We start from the raw sequence: 21,807 nt of genomic DNA on the forward strand, positions 1-21,807 counted from the left end.
GCTTGGAGCCACCTTTCTGCAGACCCCTCCTGGTCCTGGCCTGGACTCCAGTTATACTGGGCAGGCGGGTTGTGGGTACACGGAGAGGCTCTGCTGCCGCCTCCGCCCGCGCCGCGTTCCCCGCGTGAGCGCTGGATTATTCTAGTCTTTGAGCATGGCAGATTTCCACCGGATGACATCATGGGAGCCGAGTGAGTGCGGGCTCCGAGAGGGGGACGGAGAAGGGGAGGGGGAGGAGAGGAGGGGAGAGGGCTGGGAAGCCGAGCTCGAGCCGGGTGTACGTCCGCAAGCTGGGGAGGAGCGCTCCGCCCGCTACTGACAAAGGATGGGAGGATGCCTGCGCCGCGGGATGCTCGTTGCGCTCCGCCGGGCCGCCGCCTGAGCGACTTCGCCCTCCGCCGGTGAGTGATTGCAAAGATCATTCAATCAGCCTCGCTGCGAGCCCGCACCCTCCTCGGCTCGCCGTCCCGGGCGTCTGTGTCCCTGACTCCGAGCGGGGCTTGGCACAGTACCATTCTCGGAGCACGGGCAGCAGGTGCCTTTGCCTGGTGGGTCCCCGGAGGAGCCGAGGATCCCGGCTGGGGTTCTCGGCGGGTGCTGGGACCCAACCCCCCGGCGGCGAGCTCGCCGGCGGGCGCCGCTCGGGTGAGCGGAGGTTGTTCCAGCCGGCTGCTTGGGGATAGTTACCTCCGCTGGCCCGCCCTCGCCCGCCCCGCGCGCTAGCCTTTTCTGGGGGCTCCCCAGTGCGCGGCGCGCTGTTTACACCAGCTTCTTACTAGTCAGCGAACCGCACCCCTCGGAAAGCGCGGAATCAAGGACCGCCACTTGACAGGCTCCCGAGTCGCCCGTGTGGGCTTGAGGAGGGCGGGCGCCAAGGACCACCGAGGGCAGCCTTTGTCTTGGGTGTAGCGCTAATGCGCTCAAAACTGCCTCAGGTTCTCCGCAACTGTCGAGTCGGATTCGGGTCGCCGGCATCCGTCCGCCAGGGCGAGGGATGCCATTGTGTTCCAGCTGCAGGCGGGACTGAGAGCTGGGACTTAAGACACCAGAAGTGTCCTGCGCCCACGGTGAGTGTCGCAGTTATCCAGGTGCAGGGCGAGCTTCTTTAAGCTCCTGGAAGTGTAGTGACCATTTGAGGCTGAAAGACGCCCAAGTTCTGTCCCCAAGTGGTGTAAGTCAAAGAGCAAACTTAGGGAGAGCCACGCTGGCTTTCTTTTTTTCCCGGTTTCTGAAGCGCTTGAGGATTATTTGTGGCAGGTGGATGGAGTTAGAGGCAGGTTCAGTATAGTTAGGGAGAGCCACGTCTTCCTGGCAATCCCTTTTGTTATTCAGTAGTTTCTGAACAGGTTTTCTTGGTAAACGCGTTTGAGCTCTATTACAGAGCTTTGAGGGCTTAAAGAGAAACGATTGGGAACCTGGTCAGGTGTCTGTCTCAGTTTTGAGTTGTGCTGGGTTTAAGGGCTGGAAAGCCAGCATAGCAATACCCACGCCTCCTCCCTACCTGAGGGTTTGACACACGTTTTATCAATGAATATCTCCTGTTTGGGGAACAGTCCAATTTTCAGATCACAAAGTGGTTATACCTATTGGAATATTTGATTTTAATGTCAATTTATTTCCAAAAGAAACATTTTGTTAAAAAGGTAGAAGGAATGAAAGTTTGTTGCTTTCGGGTTCAGTTACTTTCTTCTGAAATTTCATTCACTGCAATCTAAGATATTTAAAAATTTAAGAGCTGTTTTATATTCATGGATTTAGTGTATAATAAATTATCCCTGAATACAAAGGAGATTCTTGTATACAAGTTTGATGTTCCAGCAGCTAACATAATGCTAGGATGGAAGAAAGTAACAACCTCAGTTATAATTCAAATAGTAATTTTATTTTCTTTTTCTTAAAAAAGGCTTACTGCTTTTCCTTTAGACTGCTTCTTTTTCTTTAAAGCCAGGTGATCTTTTAAAATGTTGAAGTATAAAAGTAAATTTTCTTGACCAGTGATTGATCTTCTGATAAAGGTTGAAGTCTTTTTAGATCAGACATGATAGAAAATTATCGGAATTTAAAAATGTGGTGAAAGTGAAAAAGGAACTACCTGGGTGAAATGATGGAGGGGGATTTTACTAAATATAAATGCTGGGACTAAGAGGATGTCATATCAGTTTTGCCTTTGGGAAAGCTCACTGTGTGGGCTTTGTGCACTTGTCTCTCCTGGGAAGTGCTTAATTACATTTTTGATTGTGTTACTTTTTGTTGAGAGACCAGTGATAGGAGCTTACTTCCATCCAGCACTTTTGGGGTTAGCAGCAACATTTTCTCCATGGTTCAGAAATAATTTTTATTTCATTATTTGTTTCCTGACTTTTTATCACAAAGTGCTTTACCTGCACTTTTATTCAAAAGTTTTATTATTCAACTTTGCTGTACTCATGTCTTTATAGTAAAAGTTAAGGAGCTTTACATGAAGGTTCTTAAACCTGTTGCTCATGTTGTCTGCTTTTCTTAGATATCATAGTGACAAAAATCTCTCTTTGAAACTAGCCCAGTGAACATACAGGCTGCTGATATGCTTAGGTGGTGGTGGTGGGGGGGGTGTACCTAACATAAAAATATACATTTGTATAGAATACATATAATCCAATCAGACAGTCAGTGAGCAATCATAAGCATAAGACATATGGTATTTGGCTAATGGTTTTTGGCAAATGATATTTCCCTTAACAATAGAGTGTTTTACTCCCTTTATGTGGTAAGTAAAAATCTACATTAAAGATAACAGGTTATGTGTAATGTTTGAGAGATTTTGTTTCAAAAATATTTATACAAGAAGGTAAAAATGATCTCGGACTTCACTACATGTGAATATGTGAGGAAGGTGTTCAGAAAAATGTAAGCATCTTATAAATATATATGATTTCATATATTTGATAGGCAGTATAGTATTATTTTTAAAAACATGAAGCAATATAATATCCTTGTATTAGAGAATATTATCATGATGTTCTTTAAGGTATGCACAAATATTTTGGCTATTTTGTTATACAAAGTTGCTTAATTGGGAAAGATGAGAAGAAGTTGCATTGTAAGACACAAGCAAAACTATAGTATATTGCCCAGAGTAGGCAATAATGATGTTTCAAGGTCATAGAAAAGAGCATGGTGTCAGAATACTGGGGGATTTCTAAGAAAATAGTATGTAGGAGGACTAGTGTATATTAGATGGCCTCTTGTTTTCGCTGTTCCAGTTGTTTGATTTGAACAGATACTATGGGGTGTCTGTACTACAGTGAATCTCTCTGCTTTCCTTGAGGCAAAATTATATCTTGAATTCAGCCAGAGATTGTTTTATGGGCTTTTCCATGCTGTTTTTCAAGTTCTAGTTTTCAACTTCAAGTTCAAGTTCTAGGGTGTTTTATGGATCACAAAACATTGTGGTGTTAACTTTTGTGGAAGCCTTCAGTATGGAAATTTGTCAGTAAATTCTTTTTGATGGAAACGTTTTGGTGTCTCAGCTTCTTCTGCAATTTAAGAGTGAAAGTCAACAGCTATGAAACAGTAGAAAATAATCAGGAGTGTGATAATATCTTATTCTTTGGGTTAAAATAGCATCATTAATGGCGTTTGTAAAAACAAAGAAAATTTAAGACAAAATCTCCAGAAGTCAAAATTATCCCTTTATTATATATTGAAAACACAACTTAATGGACCTCTATGATATGATTATTACCTTTTTTAATAGATTTTATTTTTAAGTAGCCTCAACGTCCAAGGTGGGGCTTGAACTTACAACTCTGAGATCGAGAGTCACATGCTTTATTGACTGAGCCAGTCAGGCACCCCATCATGTATTTTCTACTTCCCCATGTCAGAATGGTGAACACTGGGTCAGAAATATAAGTTCTAGTGTTGACTTTGTCTTGTAACTGAGGAAGGCTTCTGAGTGTTTTGAACATTAGTTTCCTTCTCCATAAAATAAGGATGATAATATCTGCCTTCCATTTCTCACAGGGTATGGTACACTCAGTAAATGAGCTGATTTCTATTTTAAACATCTAGTATTTTTAATTAGTGGCATTCTTGACAATTCATTTATTACAATTTGTCATAAAAATTGTTAAATAGGCTGCTGTATGTCTTTTTAATTTGCAAGTTTGCTGGCAACAAATTCTCTAATTTTTTGTGCCTGAATATATTTTTGTACAGCCTTTATTTTTCAAGACTATGGAAACTAGGTATAAATTTTTTGTGTGGCCATTCTTTTTTTTTCACCACTTGAACTAGCTATTCTTGACTGGGGCTTCCATCCAACCTGTCAGTCTTCTTGTTTTGAAGATCAGGTGTTTTTGTCTCTGGCTGATTTTAATATTTTTTCATTTGCCTTTGTTTCCCTCAGTTTTAGTATGATGTTCCTAGATATAGTTTTCTTTTTATTTATCCTCCTTAGAGTTCGCAGCACTTCCTGCATTTGTGGATTGATGTGTTTCATCAGATGAAATTTGTTGGTGAATTCTTGACCTAGAGCTCTACTCCACTCTGTTTCTTTTCTTTTTTTCTGAGATCTCAATTACAAGTTTAATATGTGGTTTCACTGTGCCCAACTTGTTCTTATACTTGTTTCACTATTTTCTACCCTTTCTTTCTTTCTTTCTATGCTTGTTTGGATATTTTCCTTTGACCTTTTCTTCCAATTTACTAGCCTTCTCTTTGTCACTATAGTTATGCTGTTGAGCTCTTCTATGGGTTATTATTCTTGTTTTTGTATTTTTTTGGTTTTCAAATGTATATTTCATTCTTTTCTATAGATACCAATTGGTGTATTTCTCCACCATTTCCTCTATTACTTTGGACATACTAATTAAAATTATTTAATTAATTAATTTAATAAATAATTATGTGGTTACTTACTAATTTAATAAACAATTAAATTATTTTAAAGTTTTATAAATGCCAATAACTGGATTACTGTGAGCTTTTTTTCAGTGTCTCTCTTTAGTCTTGGTTTTAGTAATGGTGTATAAAAATTCTAGATGCTATAGATGATTTATCCAAGCCCAAAGAATTGTCAGCTTTCCTTCTGCAAGGCAAAGGAAATGGAGAGGTGGCCAATCCTTGTAATCCAATCAGTGACTGAACTGACTCAAGTACTAATAATCTGCATCCCTTGCCAGGGAACCCAGCTGCCAAGCATAGATATTTAGGCCACCTACTGGTGCATTCACAGGTACTAAACACAATGCAGGGCGACACCTCTGAGATTCCCTCTCTTCTTTTCAGAAGCTTTCTTCCTAGCATCCTATGTGCAGCTTCATATGTCAGCAAATGTCTTGAGGGTAAAACCATGCCTGTGTCTGCTTGGTGCTTCATCAGTTACTTCTCCCTCAGATCTCAATCCCTCCTGTTCCTTTTTTTTTTTTTTTTTTTTAAATCTCCAGTCCCACAAGACTGCCAGAATTTTTGCTGGATTCCCTATTCTATATCCACAATCCCTGCTCAGGCAAAGCCCATATTTTCAGCCTCTTGCTGTGTGTCTAGATTGACAAATGTCCCTACTCCTTGTCCTAGGGGAAAAGACACCATCAAAATTCAGCTCACCTCTTGGATGCTTCTTCCATCTAACATCTCAAAACTAGTAAATTCAAATTCATGGTAACAATATAACACATTGACAAAACTTTTCTTTCTCTTAAGAGTGCTACACACACAAAATATACATACCCGCACCGATGTGTATATAAAAACCCACTTTTTTTCTGAAAATAGGTACCTCTGATCTATGAATCACCCTAACTTACAAATAAATTCCACATATAGACAGTGGATAATGTGGAAGTCTGGGGCTTCCCTCTTCTGAGAAACAGCTTTTTTTTCAAATTGTTACTCAGATTAGCAACTGACACAGACTGATATCTTGCCATTTGCATATAATAGAGTCAACAAATTATAGTGTATCACCATCTTTTCTTATTGATGTATGGATATTCTATATGGATGAATATCCCAATACCAAGAATATGTTTCTTCCAGAAGAAATGTCTCAAATTGTGGTTAGTGGTTTTAGAAATAATGTCCTTAACAGTATATTTCAAGTATGACCTATTAACTACACTTCTGTGGATTGACCTAGAATTTTTTGTCACATCTGTCTAGTGATGAATAGATATTCAAAGTGAACTAAAATATATAATGTTATTTTTAAGTAATTATATATTCCAGGTGACATATTAGAAACCACTGAGTTTTTGACATACAACCAAGTTGTTGAGAATGCCTGGAATGGTGTTTTTGTTTTGTTTTGTTTTTTGTTATTTATTTATTTATTTATTGTCAGAGATAGAGAAAACAGAAGCAGGCGGAGTGGCAGGCAGAGGCAGAGGGAGAAGTAGGCTCCCGGTGAGCAAGGAGACCTATCTGAGACTCGATCCCATGAACCTGGGATCATGACCTTAGCTGAAGGCAGCTGCTTAACCAACTGAGCCACCCAGGCATCCTTTGGAACAAATTCTTTGCATACCTTCCTTCCCTTCAGTGTCCTAAGGTATATTAGGGAATTCACTGAAACTCAATGGGAGTGAAAAATTAGGTACTATGGTGTTGCTTGCTCATTATCTGATACCAATACTCTGCTGAGCAATGCTTTGATTCTTATAAGGCATATCATACGCCTCTTGGGCCCTGCCGTATATCCTTTCAGACTCACTTCCAACACTGTCTGTGACCATGGCAAACATTGTAGATAGGCTGTGCCTCCCTGTTGTTTTGACTTCTTCCCACTTTGAACTAATGCTGAGTGTCTTTTAACTTCTGCTCTGTGATTTTACCGGTACATCCTATTTCTCCCTCTGTCCCTAAAAGTGCAGCCTAGAAGTGGGGAGGAGCTAGTACCACTTAGAAAGCCCCTCAATCAGTGGCACTGGGCAGGCAGTTCTGAGAAAGAGAGGCTATCTGTGATTCCTCTCAGGGTCAGGGTTGAGTGAAACCTTGCTTGGCCATGGTGATGACCCAACTCCATACATGTGTATTGGCTTTTATTCTCTATTTCACTTTGCCTGGTGCTTCATTCTTTTGTTCTGGGATCACCATCTGCTATTTGCACATGACTTTTTATTTCACATTCTGCTATTCAAGGGAACTTGGGCTAAGATATATGGTAAATTACTTTTTTTTTTTTTCTATAGAGGAAAATGAAAAAAAAAAAAACCCACAAAACAAAACAAGAAAGAAACAGAATCAGGAGCCACATCCATTTACAGTGAGAGAAATGGTAAGGAAAAAGCTAAAACAGTGTATTTCTCATAGGTATTTTATTTACAAATTCATCATCTTTCAGGTCACCAAACGAGGCCAGTTAAAGAATTCTTTTGCTAACAATGAGGTCATCTGTTGACCTAATCAGTTTCCCTCCTTTGCTGCCTTTTTACTTCCCGTTAATATGTATTCCCTGACTAGGTTCTGGTGGTATAGTGAGTAACGCAATGTGTCATGATTACTGCCTTTTTGGAAAGTTTTATTTCTGTGAAATTAATTAAGTAACCACACAAATAAATGCACACATGCCACAGTGAATGCCTTGAAGGACAAGAACACAGCTTCGAGAAAGCCTGTTGCAAGAGTTTGACTGAGCTAGGGAGATCTGGGCAAGCCTCCTTGAGAAGGTGACACTTGAGCTGACATCGATCGAAAGGATGAAAACGAGTTAATTAGATGGAGAGAGAAGGGAAGAGTTTTCTAACAGAGGCACAAATGAAGTGTGCTCAAGCCCTATTGTTGGGAAGCTTGGCCGTTTTGAGGAGTTACAGACAGCCCAAAGGAAGGAGATGTGCCAAGTAGAAGGGACTGTCACAAAATGTTTTGAGTATTGAAGAATGAAGTGTGTATGCATGTGTGATTGTGGTTGTGTGTGTGTGTGCTTGTTGATGATGAGAGTAAGGAGGGGCCTCATGAATAAACCAGATGATGCTTGAGCAAAAAGCCAATACATGAAGGCTCTGGGGAGAATAATAAAATCACGACTACCTTTGGTTCAGGTCATGATCCCAGGGTCCTGGGATTGAGTACTGCCTCAGACTCCTTGCTCAGTGCAGAGCGGGGTTCTCCCCTTATCTGCCACTCTCCCTGCTTGTGCTCTCTTCCTCTCTTTCTGACAAATAAATACATCTTAAAAAAAAATTAAAGTGAGAATGGGGCAGCTGGGTGGCTCAGTCGTAAAGCATCTGCCTTTTGGTTCCACTCATGATCCCAGGATTCTGGGATGGAGCCCTGCATAGGGCTCCCTGCTCTGTGGGGAGTCTGTCTCTCCCTCTCCTGCTCCCCCTGCTGTGTTCTCTCTTTCACTATCTCTCTCTGGGACAAATAAAAAAAAATTAAAAAGTGAGAATTATGGGATGGATAATTTTAAATTAGTGCATTTATAAATAAACAGCATTGAAAGAAAAGGGATGAGGTATTTATTCATTTATTACTCAATTTATTTGTCCTACCTCTTGATGATACCTTAAGAACTGCATAAAAAGCTTTTAAAACTCTTTATATCTAGGTAGTTTTACATTGTTGCAAAATGTATATATTTTTATTAGTTATCTGTTAATTTTTAGGTAGGTAGAATTGTAGGTAGACTTTTCTCTTTTAAAAATATTTCAACTAAAATTTGAGGCAGGGTTGATTTTAATAGTTTAATGCAGAAAAGAGTCTCCATGGATGCCACCGAAGCACGGTGCAGAGACACATTTAATTACTCAGTCCCAGGTGAGTTCTTGTACTTAAATTTTAATAGTTAAATTGCCTAAGTACCATACAAGTTTGTATTCTGTTTCTGCTAATTTCTCCCAAATTTGAAATTCAAAAATCTAGAGACAAATTATGTTCCACTTAGAGCTATATTTCCTTTGATATTCTTAGCAATTTTGCCTTAATGGAACCCAAAGTTATATTCCAGACACAGTGTGAAATGGCCCTTTAAGATTTAGCATAATATATTCAATAGCTATTGCCACCAATCCTCCCTTTTTAATGAAATACCTTGGTTTATTTTTATTGGTCACTTTTAAACTTAATCTTTTAGGAAATCTCTTAATCCTGTATCTATTATTTTAAAAATGTTTAATAAGTAAATGGAGGAAAAAGTACTCAGTAATGACTACATGAAAGTAAGATTTGTATTATGTATAATAAGAGGGAATTAGAAGTGGGGGCAATTAATTGGGCAGATTATTGAGATATTGAATAACAAGTATAAAAGGTAAAGTCTGGGACTTCTTGATTTGTGCCTTACATTCCTGGTCGAGGATAACCACCCTTGGACTCTGGAAAAAAGAAAAAAATCAGAGAAATATCTGCTCCCTTAGGTTTTGTAGACTCAAGAAACCCATCTTAAAAGCAATGGTAATAGACACTATTTCTGTGGACTTTTGTTATGAGGATGGACCATAATTATCACATTGTAGAAATTGTTAAAAATGATGCAAAAGGTGTAAAAATTTTGCCACCACCCCATACCCAGTAACTCAATCTGTTTTTCTTTAAACAATCAAAGGAAATATTTCAAAATGTTGATGGTGGTCATAGGACTACAGTTAGTTTTTTTATCCAACTTTTCCTTATTTTCCAGATAATTTCTCATAAGTATTATGTTTTTACAAAAAACTAAATAAATACTTCTTGAATGAAAAAAATGAATATCTGAAGCAAAACTTCAAAGTGGTATCTTCTGTTAAATCTGAATAGTTCTCTTGTGGATGTTGGTTATTTTTAAAATACATTTCTGCATGTATCTATATATCTTTCATGATAGAATTACATACAGGGAAAAATGATGCAAAAGGAATGTTCTATTTCATGCTAAGTTATACTCGATGGAGACATACCTAGTTGGAGAATTTCTTTGAATAATTCACCACTCAATGGTATGAGATACAAGTCTTACTGGGATCTAGGATTTCTTTTTTTCATTGAAGTGTAGTTGACACACAGTGTTATATTAGTTTTAAATGACAACACAGTGATTGGACAACTATGTATTCATTATGCTGGGCTCACCCCAAGTGTAGCTACCATCTGTCACCATACAGTGTTATTTCATTACCATTGACCATACTCTTTATGCTGTGCCTTTTATTCCTGTGACTTGTTCATTCTGTGACTGGAGGCCTATATCTCCCCTTCCCCTTCACTCATTTTGCCCATTCCCCAACCCCTTCCCTTCTATATTTATTTGTTCTTTTTATTTATGGGTCTGTTTCCATTTTTTTATTTGTTTGTTTTGTTTTAGATTCCACATATAAGTAAAATCATATGGTATTTGTCTTTCTTTATCTGACTTATTTCACTTGGCATAATACTTTCTAGGTTCATGCATATTTTTGCAAATGGCAAGATCTCATTCTTTTTTATGGTTGAGTAATATTTCTGTGTGTGTGTGTGTGTGTGTTTGTGTGTGTTTACCACGTTTTCTTTATCCATTCACCTGTCTGTGGACACTTGGGTTGCCTCCGTATCTTGAGTATTATAAATAATTGCAATAAACAAAGGGATGCATATATCTTTGAATTAGTGTCTTTGTTTCTTTAGGTTAATACCAAATAGTGGATCATATGGTAATTCTATTTTTAATTTCTTGAGGAACATTCGTACTATTTTCCTTAGTAGCTTCACTTATATACATTCCCACTAACAGTGCATGAGGTTTCCTTTCTATCTACATCTCCATTTTTTCTTATCTTTCCGAGTCTAGCCATTCTGACAGGCAAAAGGTAATATATCGTTGTGGGTATAATTTGCATTTTCCTGATAATTAATGATGTTGAGCATGTTTTCTTACACCTGTTGGATAACTGTATGTGTTCTTTGGAAAAATGTCTATTCAGGTCCTCTGTCCATTTTTAAATTGGAATTAATTTTTGTTTTAAATAGATTGTTTTAAATAAGGTATTATCACTAACTTGTTCTAATAAGTAACTAAAAGAACAATTTAAAATTACAAAGTTTTACTTTTATGTGTTTTCATGAAGAGCAAAGAGTAACCTGTATTCTTGCCTCTCTTTCTCTTTTTTAAATGTTGGTAACAATTTTGTCGATTACAGACTCTGAACTCACAAGCCCTTTAGTCCATCATGGGCTCTACTCACTTAGCAGATGTGGTATGAATCTGGTCATGTGCATTTCATCATGTGGCTTCTGGAGGGGAGGGTTGTCTCTGCTTTTAGAAAGTAAATGTTTTTATGTTCTTCCTTAACAAGAGAAAAATTATTATATTTTACTTAGGGGAATATCTGTCATATAAAGATAATTTGAAAACTTATTTTTTTTAAATTTTATTTATTTTATTTGACAGAGAGAGAGATCACAAGTAGGCAGAGAGGCAGGCAGAGACAGAGGGGGAAGCAGGCTCCCTGCTGAGCAGAGAGCCGGATGCAGGGCTCCATCTCACTGAGATCATGACCTGAGCCGAAGGCAGCGGCTCAATCCACTGAGTCACCCAGGTGCCCCTGAAAACTTATTTTAAACAGAAAAGCTTAGTTTCTCTATTAGAGAAGTGGGAGACAATGGTCATCGGAAAAAGCTGACTCTAAGCCACAAAGAGCTGTTTTGAAATAATTTCTGTTTACTTGTGAGGTGATACTGTTCAAATTGCTTAATGTGTTTGAATGTTGGTTTCCTTTCTGCAATACATGTATGATAGTACCTTCCTACTAAGGTTGTCGTGAGGATTAAAGGTAGTAAGCAAATTTCCTAATAAACAGGAAATAAATAAGTAGGCATTTAATGTAAGTGGTTCATACCGTTATTAAAGTTAACATAGGTCCTTTAAACTATCAGGTATATATAGACTTTTTTAAAAAAATAAGATATATTTTAAGTATCTTTAAAGTTTTGAGTTGTCTTGGTACTTTTTAGGCGTGGGTAGAATTTGAAGATTTAGTTGTGTGAGAAAAATAAATTTGGCAACAACAACCACAGAGATAAACAAAGGAATAGTGAATAGTATTAGTAATTGACATCATTATTCAGCAAGTGCTTCTATTTTTCTCCTCTTTCTTTCTTTCTTTTTTTTTTTAAATTAACATATAATCTATTATTAGCCCCAGGGGTACAAGTCTGTGGATCACCAGGTTTACACACTTCATAGCACTCACCATAGCACATACCTTCCCAATGTCCATAACTTCTCCCCGCTCTCCCCAGCAACCCTCAGTTTGTTTTGTGAGATTAAGAATCTCTTATGGTTTGTCTCCCTCCCGACACCATCTTGTTTCATTTATTCTTTTCCTACCCTCTAAAACCCCCACATTGCATCTCCATGTCCTCAAATCAGGGAGATCATATGATAGTTGTGTTTCTCCGATTGACTGATTTTGCTAAGCATTCTTTCTTTCTTTCTTTTTAGAGTTTTCAATAATGAGAGCATTTCACTTTGATAGTAGTAATAGGAAGGAAACTTTATTTGAAGGATAAGTTAATTGCTTAATTTTTAGTTTGTGAAACATATACACTATAAACATTCCATCTGATATCACAAGGTATTTTTATTAGACCATAGTAGGACAATAAACACAATGCAAAATTTAAAAAAAAAAAGTGTGGATTTTTCAATATTTTTGTAGCTGTAAAACTACATATAAAGTATATCTGTTGTAAAAAATTTAAACAACATAGAAGTATTAAAAGTGGAAAATAAAAGTCCTCCTTCAATTCCCTCTCAACTCAAAAAGAGATGTATTTAAAATATAGACATTTCATTCTCATATATATCATATATTTATGCTCAGATAGATAAGAACACATACATTTTAATAAATATGCATTGTGTTGTGCCTTGTCTTCTTATATGTCTCTTGGATATCTTTTTTCATGTCAGTGTATGTACCAACTGTACGGTATTACATTTCTGAGGTTATTCTGTAATTTTACTTCTAGAGAAACTTGTGTGTGAGCATAAAGAGACATGAATTTATAAGAATGTCATTTGTATTAATGTAAAAATTCTAAAAATTATTAATTATGGTATCTTGAAGCAATTGAATACTATATAGATGTTAAAATGAACTAAAATTTCCAAGTGTCAACGTAGATCAATCTTTAAAATTTGGGTGAAGAAGAAAGCTTCAGATGATAATTATAACGTTACATCACTTTCACAACCTTCATGAACATAAATGTAATTTTTTATATTAGTTGTAGATTCTTAACTATGTAGTAAAATTGTGAAAATGTGGTGATGGTGTGCAGAGGGTACAGTATTTCTGTTTTCAGCAGATCTTTATAGACCTGTCTATCCTTACAGTTTGTGAGATTCTCTGCATTATTCTCTGCATTCTCTACCAGTTTACCTGTCCTTCAGCCATATATGAAGTCTTATCAGACTTCTTATTTTTTGCATATTTAAGTTTAAATACTTCACTGGTGTTTTGTTTTCTTTTACCGAGTTAGTGCTATTAAGCATTTATATATATATATATATATATAAGATTTTATATCTTTATTTGAGAGAGAGAGAGCATGTCCGTATGTGCGAGCAGGGGCAGAGGCAGAAAGGGAGAGAGAATCTCAAGCAGACTCCTGTGCTGAGTGCAGAGCTCGACAAAGGGCTTGATATCATGATCCTGAGATCATGACCTGAGCCAAAACTAAGAGTGAAACCAACTGAGTCACCTAGGAACACCAGAGCATTTTTAATATTTTATGAGGAACATTTAAATCTTTTCTTTTGCAAATTGCCTTTTAAATACTTTGTTCTTTCTTCCCCTGTTGACTTTCTAAAGTACAATTTTAAGAATTGTTTGTACATTTTAAGTACTTTTTATCATTTATGTTCATTGAAAATATTTTCTTGCTAACTGTCCTCTTTAAAAATTTTATTATATATTATATAGAGATTTTGAAATTTTATTACTCTCAGTTTCATCACTTATTTCCTTTATGAATTTGGTTTTACTTATTTGAGGAGTCTTTTCTTAGAGATTTTAAAGATATCATCCAATTTCCTGTGGAAGCATTAAGGTTTCGAAGGTCTCTGGCATAGTTGGTATTTTTTTGTAGTTGTTCTGAAGTACAGATGACCCCAACCCTGACCTCCATCCTGGGCCTAGCCCATTCTCCTACTTTAATTTTTCCATTGATTTGTAAGACTAAGTCTGGCATATGTAAGTATCATATATTTAAATCTGTTCTGGATTCAGTATTCTGTTCCACTGGTTCATCTAATTCTGTGCCAATTCAATCCTTAATTCTTTAATCCTTTTAACATTATAAGCTGTCTTTATTTTGTCAGGAAGAATTCTACTCCTTATTTCTCTAAATTGTCTCGGCTGTTTTCATAAACTTTTCCATATTATTTTAGAGTCTGCCTGTTAAATTCCATAAAACTTTCTATGTGATGGATATTCTTCACTTGTTTCTTTAGACCAGTTCTCCATGGATCTATATCCTTTGTATTTATTTGGCTTCTTTGACTTCTGAATGGATTTGACCAATGGGAGACAGCAGCAGGAGACTGGGAAGAGAGAGAGAGCTAAGGGAATTTGTTCCTCTGCCTAACTCACTGGCCTGTAGCAGATGCGGAGGTAGAAGCATACTTCTATGTGCACAGCTCCTATAGTACAAGGCTCCAGTCCCATCTGGATTTCCCTGACTCCATTCTTTCCTGTCTATCAGGTCTGGGAGGTGGTGGTGGTTGTGGAAATGAAGGGAGAGAGAACAACCTTCTTTAACCATCATCACATCTGTGTACTGAGTCCTTTTGGATGTGATATGTCTTTTCTTTAAGTTTCTGACATACCCCCGGTTGGGGTTGGAAATGCACTGATATTATAGTTTGAGAGGACTGTCATTTTTGTGGTTAAACCTTTCTTTCCCTATATATGTTATGCATCTCTATTTATCTGGTTCAGCTTCTGTGTGCTTTGATGATATTATAAACTTTTTTTTTTCTCTAAAGATCTCCCTCAACCTTTTTGAGACTTATTTCCAGGATGACTGTTTTGTTTTTGTTTCTGTTTTTGGTAAGTGTGAATAATTAAAAAGATACACCCTCTAAGATTTTGTTGGTGATGAATATGGATTTTTACATGTTGATTTTCTATCCAACAAACTTAGTATTTTACTCCTTCTGGTAGATTTTTTGAGGTTCTCTCCTATAGGCTAGGTGGATAATCATGTTGTCTCTGTATCATGAAAATAATAATAACATTCATTTCTAAAACTTACTGAGAACTGAATTTTTTTGAAAGACTATTTATTTTTAAAGATTTTATTTATTTATTTGACAGAGATCACAAGCAGGCAGAGAGGCAGGCAGAGAGGGGTGGGGGGAAGCAGTCTCCCTGCTGAGCAGAGAGTCCAATGTGGGGCTCCATCCCAGGACCCTGAGACATGACCTGAGCCGAAAACAGAGGCTTCAATCCACTGAGCCACCTAGGCACCCTTGAAAAACACTTTCAGTGAATCACTTATTTAATCTTTATCTCAGTTCTATGATATAGAGACTATTATATTGTGTATGTATACTTTCAAATTTTATTTTTAAAAACATTTATTTTCATTGTTTCCCTAGCTTTATTGAAATATAATCAATATAATTCATTGCATAAATTGAAGGCATATGATGTCAGGATCTGACACAAATACATATTATGAGATGATTATTACAATAAGTTTAGTTAGCACATGTTTCATCTCATAGAATTCCTTTTTTGCGTGTGGTGAGAAATGTTAAGATTTACTCTCTGAACCAGTTCATGGGTATAAGGCTGTACTGTTAACTGTAGTTGCCGTTGATGTACATTACAGCCCCAGAAACTACTTGTCTTATAACTGGAAGTTTGTACCCTGTACCACCTTTACTTGTTCTCTCCCACCCCTGGCAGCCATCATTCTTCTTCTGCTTCTATGACCTTGGGATGTTTAGATTCCACATATAAGTGAGACTGTTCAGTGTCTGTCTTTCACTTATTTCAGTTAGCATAATGCCCTTAATACCCATGTTGTTACAAGTGGCAGGATTTCCTTCCTTTATGACTGAAAAAGGTTTCATTCTATATACATTTTCTTGATCTGTTCATCTATTGATGAACACTGAAGTTCTTTCTATGTGTTCGCTATTGTGAATAATGCTATTATGACCGTAGGGGTGCAGGTAGGTTTTCTGTTATTTCAGTCATATACACAGAGATGGGATTGCTGGATCATATGGTAGTTCTGTTTTTAATGTTTTGAAAAATTGCACACTGTTTTACATATTAGCTGTACTAGTTTACATTCCCACCAACAGTGCATATTGGTTCCCTTTCTCTGTATCCTCACCAGCACTTGCTATCATCTCTTGTCCTTTTGAGAGCAACCAACCTAACAGTTGTGAGGTGATATCTTATCGTGATTTTGATATGCATTCCCCTGATGATTAGTGACGTTGAGCTCCTTTTCATGTACCTTTTGGCCATTTGTATGTGTTTTCAGGTTCTCTGCCCCTATTTAAATTGGATTATTGGTCTTTCATTTATTGAGTTGTGTGAGTTCTTATTATTTTGGATATTAATTCCTTATCAGTTAGATGGTTTGCTAATATTTTCTCCCATTCCGTGGGTTGCTTTTTTTATTTTATTGATTGTTTCTTTTGGAGTGCAGATGATTTTTAGTTTACTGTTGTTCCACTGGTTGATTTTTGCTTTTGTTGCTTGTGTTATTGTCTTTTTAAAAAATTTGTTGCCAAGGCCAATGTCAAGGAGCTTTCTTCTGGTATCTTCTTCTAAGAGTTTATGGTTTCAGATCTGCCATTTCAATCTTTAATTCATTGCAAGTCAATTTTTGTGAGTGATGTAAGATAGGGGATCAATTTCCCTAATCAAGAAAAAAGAGGGCTCAATTAAAATCAGAAATGGAAGAAGCAACATTACGTATGACACTACAGAAACACAAGGAACATAAAAGAATATTATGAACAATTACATGACAATAAATTATACATTTCTACCAAATGAATATTAGTACTAAAATTCAGAAAACAATATCAGGAAAAGTGCAGATATACTAAAACAATAACAGTATAAGAAATGGGGTTATTTCTAGGAGTATACGGAAAGCTTCATTTTGAACATCTATTAATCTACTTCATCCAGTTAACATTTTAAGGACAAAAATTATCAGGGATTTTCAATGGACACTCAAATTATTTTTGATAATATACAAATATACTTCTTACTAAAAGCCATTAATAAAACAGTAGAAGGAAAATTCATTAGCATGGGTGAATACAAATCTAACCTATTATAATTTTGAAAATTCAAAATCTTTCTGTGAAAGATTAGGAATAATATAAGAATCTCTTCTATCACCATTATTGTTTTGTATTTTTTCTGGAAGTGGTGGTAAAAGGTAAGAAAATGTATTAAGTAGAAATTGGGAAAGAAGTAGGCAAGTTTATTATTGTTTGAAATATGACTATACCATTGTATGGTAGTGGTTCCTGTGAAAAATCTCCTTCCCTGTGGTGCTTGGGCCATCTGAACAGATGTCACTCTGTAACAAGATTATCTCCCTTTTGTAACTAGACTGTACCTAATAGAACAGGAGAAATGTAGGTCTTATATTATAAATAATGCAGCTTTGCTATAATGCAGCGGTTTTGAGTTCAGTATAAATGCTACGTGGCTGGCAGTTAGTAATGATAAATAATGAAGGATTTTGAATTAAACTGCTCTAGAACACATGGAAATAAAAATCAGGGGTGCCTGGTGGCTCAGTGGATTAAAGCCTCTGCCTTCGGCTCAGGTCATGATCCCAGAGTCCTGGGATTGAACCCTGTATCGGGCTCTCTGCTCAGCAGGGAGCCTGCTTCCTCCTCTCTCTCTCTCTCTCTCTGCCTGCCTCTCTGCCTACTTGTGATTTTTGTCTGTCAAATAAATAAATAAAAATCTTAGAAATAAAAATCATTCTATGTTTTATTACAAATATAAATAACATGTACATTTAAATAAATATATAAAATGTTTATAATATAAAAAGATAAATCAGGGGCTCCTGGGTGACTCAGTTGGTTAAGTATCTGCATTTGGCTCAAGTCATGATCCCGGGATCCTGGGATCCAGGCCATTGTAGGCTCCCTGCTCTACTGAGGGTCGGGGGGGTGGCGCTGATTCTCCCTCTGCCTTCCACTTCCCCTGCTTATGCTCTCTGTCTCTCTGTCAAATAAATAAATAAAATGTTTAAAAAAAAAGAAAAAAAAACATAACAATTTAGTATACTAAAATGTAAATGCTATATAAATGAGGTTATATAGATAATTGGAAAGTATTAGGCAAAAATGTAAATGCTTTGTTACAGTGAAAAGATTTAAGTTGCTTTATTTCCTTTTGAAAAAAATATATTTAATATTGTTAAATCATCTTTTTCATAAAACGTTTCCAAAAAATTCTTAGTATCTGTTACTCGGCTGTGGAGAAGGGTCAGGACCTATTGCCATCTAAGACAAGCTCTACCTCCTGTGAATGTGTAACACGTGATTATATTCGCATACATTTTTCAATGTAGTTATTACTATAGTCTTTTACCTGCTGGCCCTTCTCCAGGATTGTGTCCATGGAGCCTCCCACATAGCCTGGCCACAGTTATTTATCAGATACAAAACCACTGGACTGTAGGTTGGAGCAGATAAGCCCTACAAACTATGGAGGAAAATATTCTTCATATTTTTATGAATGAGAAATTTGTTTTGAAAGCTTCATGATCTTGGCCTCATAAAGGTTGGCAGAAATCATTTTTTTTTTAAATTAGGGACCCTATATTGTGCTTCCTTGGTTGTGTAACACTATAATATTAGAAGGTCCCCATATTCTCTACTCAACAGGAGAATCAATGAATTGGTAAGTCGTATTGACCCAGAGTGTATAAAGAAAAATATACATATATGCCTCTTGATAATAATAGACTTATTGAATAATATTACACAGAATACCAGTTTTGTTTACAGCTGAGTAGTCAGGTCAGAAGTGAGCACATGATGCCTTTAAACCCTTTTACTTCTTGAGTAGTCCTGACTCTCCTACTCTTCTTTGTTCCTTCCAAGTTTCCTGCCCCAGAACTCTTCGGGTGAACTTTGGTGGCTTCTCTACTGATGGGATCCTGAGAATTCCTTTCAACCACGACATTATTTTCATATCTTTGATCTTATCTTATATTTCTAGTTTCTGAGGAGAAACCTTGCCAGTCATAGTTTTGGGAGGCTGGAATCCTCTCTCAAAGATAAGAATTAGTTTATATTAGTTTAAACTGCTTGTCAGAAACTCAAATATTTAGATTTTCTTACTTCTTGAGAAATAAAATTAACTTGTCGTAATATACTTGATTTCTACTTTCATTTCTTCTCAGGTCCAGTCTATATTTAGTAAATTTTTCTATTAAATATCATCAGGGAATGTCTTTTCTGGGCATCATTTATTGATTCTGTAAGAGTTTGCCACATATGAGTTTGAAACAGAATGGAACACATGCATATTTTATGTATACTGAATTGTATTCTTGTGGGATTTACTGCTAATAAACCTTTTTCCTCCTGGAGTTTGGATTGGTAGGGAGGTTAGCAATTGTGTATGCAACAAGAGTCTATGTATCCTAATTAGGACTTTTTTAGGTGTTGTGAGAAACAATCCTACCAATTTTATTTTACAGAAAAACATTTCCAGAAGAGCAACCAGAATGGAAATGAGGCAGTCTGGTAGGATCACAATGAAAAGAAAATAAAATTTCAAAATGAGAGATTGGAACAGAGGAACACTTATTAATAGATACTATTTAGAGATGAGTTTCTAGCCAAAGCAAAAGTTTATGTCTCTATTGTTCACTAAACTGCGTAAAATATTGTTACATAAATTCCCTGTCATTTTATATCTCCATTTTCTTCCCTCTCTTAACTATTAGGCTTTGATAAATTACAAATTACTGTTTAAATTTTAGCTAGTAGTAACAGAAATGCACCATTTAACCTCAGTTATACTGGTTACTACTTTGTGTTATAAAAGGAAATTCCTGACCTCTGGGTCATAAAATGTGACTGGTTTCCAATCCAATCAGTCCTAGGCGTCTGCATCAGGAAACTTTAGTGAAAGGCCACAAACTTCGTATAGCTCTTGTATGGCCTTGGCCTTCATCCATATAAATCGGATGCCCCTGGTACTCATGTTTCTCAGACATTAACATTAACAAAAACAATTGCTGTTCCTTTAGATTTTCCTGGTGTAGAATACAGCACTATTTTCTTCCAATAGTTCAGATGATGGTAGATGACTTTATATTTATTTTAAAGATTTTATTTATTTGACAGAGAGAAAGTACAAGTTGGGAGAACAACAGAGGGAGAAGCAGGCTCCCTGCTGAGCAGGGAACCTGATGCGGGGCTCCATCCCCAGGATGCTGGGATCATGACCCAAGCTGAAGGCAGATGCTTAACTGATGGAGCCACCCAGCCAACCCAACAGTTGACAATTTTAAAACAAAATAGAATTGTTCATGTGGGTTTGGATTATATGTTCTATGGATTATATGTTCTAAAGTATGTATATCTCTGTCTTAGAGATAATCACATGTATAATTCTCCATAGGTTTTAGGTAATATTCATTGTTCCTTGGAAAAGATTTTCTAGATAAGCCAGTGTCTTTATTTGTTTACTTACTGTATCTTTTACTTCTATATTCCGGGCATACTTAAATTTAAACTACCTATTTGATGATAAAGATATTTGGTATTCACTGAAGGGACAAAATGAAGAGTCAGTCTTAGAATTCTACAAATACTTAATGTACCCACGAGTTTTAGTATGCTTCAGACACTCTACATTTATATTAATACTTTTGGGCCAACTAGGTAGGGATACATGATTACATTTGTTAGCATTCATTTTGTAAATGAAATGACATCTTTTACGATCATTACAGTGCAGGGTTATGTATATAATTTCAAAATCCATTCCAAAAGTTTGTATATGTTAAAGAGAGTTCTGCTGTAGTAAGTTTTCTTTTAAAATTGTACCCATTGAAAAGGGAAACCTCCAAAAGGCATGACAAGCATTCATGTTTTATTAGCTGACAGTGAATTCGCCTGGTGGAGGATTCTTTTGGCTGTATTCAACTCCTGCGTCCTACAACAGCTTCCTGAGGATGCAGGGAAATGCAAGCAAAGCTCACAGTTGCACAGATGTCTACAAAAATGAGAGAACTATCAAGGAGGCAGAGTTCAAGTAAAAGAAAGGGAGGGAGTGTGATAGGGAGAAGGAGAGAGAGAAACATGCTGTGTTCCCAGATAAGTAGCAATTGCGGTAAATACTGCACATGTTTTGTAGTATCCATAGTGGAGGGGCCTAGATTCCATTATAGATTTATGCTGTACCCAGCCGTATGTCAGCAAGTTGGGACGTGTGACAGAAAATAGCTGGAGTTAAAAGAGGTCAGTTGATGACAGATCTAATTTAATTTGAACTTCGAGTAACTATTGATGAAAAGACTAAGAATTCTTGTGATTAATATCAGAGCTTTGACAGAAGAAAGTACCTGCTGGAAAAGCGAGTGTGGAACATAGAACATTGTAGGAAAGAGAAGAGAATTAGTTGTTAGAACATGGAAAGAGGTTACAGTGAGGACCATGGTGGATATGTTTCAGCCATATTCGGTCTGTGTTTCACCAGTCCTTTGTGCGGACGGATGATCATGAAGACAGAAGCCATGCACATCATTAGGTTCATGTTATGTGTCTTTATTTATTTTTCAATAAACCATATACATTTGGTTTACTTCCAGTCATGGCTTGTATTCTCCACTAAATATTTTCTATTT

The 21,807-nt window shown here is 36.8% G+C and overlaps 1 protein-coding gene across 2 annotated transcripts in view; it reads left to right on the forward strand.

Moving 5' to 3' along the window:
* The first annotated feature begins 273 nt into the window (after window positions 1-273).
* Window positions 274-21,807, forward strand: part of MARCHF1 (membrane associated ring-CH-type finger 1) — a 916,809-nt gene continuing 895,275 nt past the window's right edge. For both annotated transcript variants that reach the window (XM_059374251.1, XM_059374241.1), the window contains exon 1: window positions 274-401. The gene's annotated coding sequence lies outside the window, so the exon portion shown is untranslated. The remainder of the gene's footprint in view (window positions 402-21,807) is intronic.

This window comes from Mustela nigripes, chromosome 1 (genome assembly GCF_022355385.1).
Source record: "Mustela nigripes isolate SB6536 chromosome 1, MUSNIG.SB6536, whole genome shotgun sequence".
In the NCBI taxonomy this organism is placed as follows: Eukaryota; Metazoa; Chordata; class Mammalia; order Carnivora; family Mustelidae; genus Mustela; species Mustela nigripes.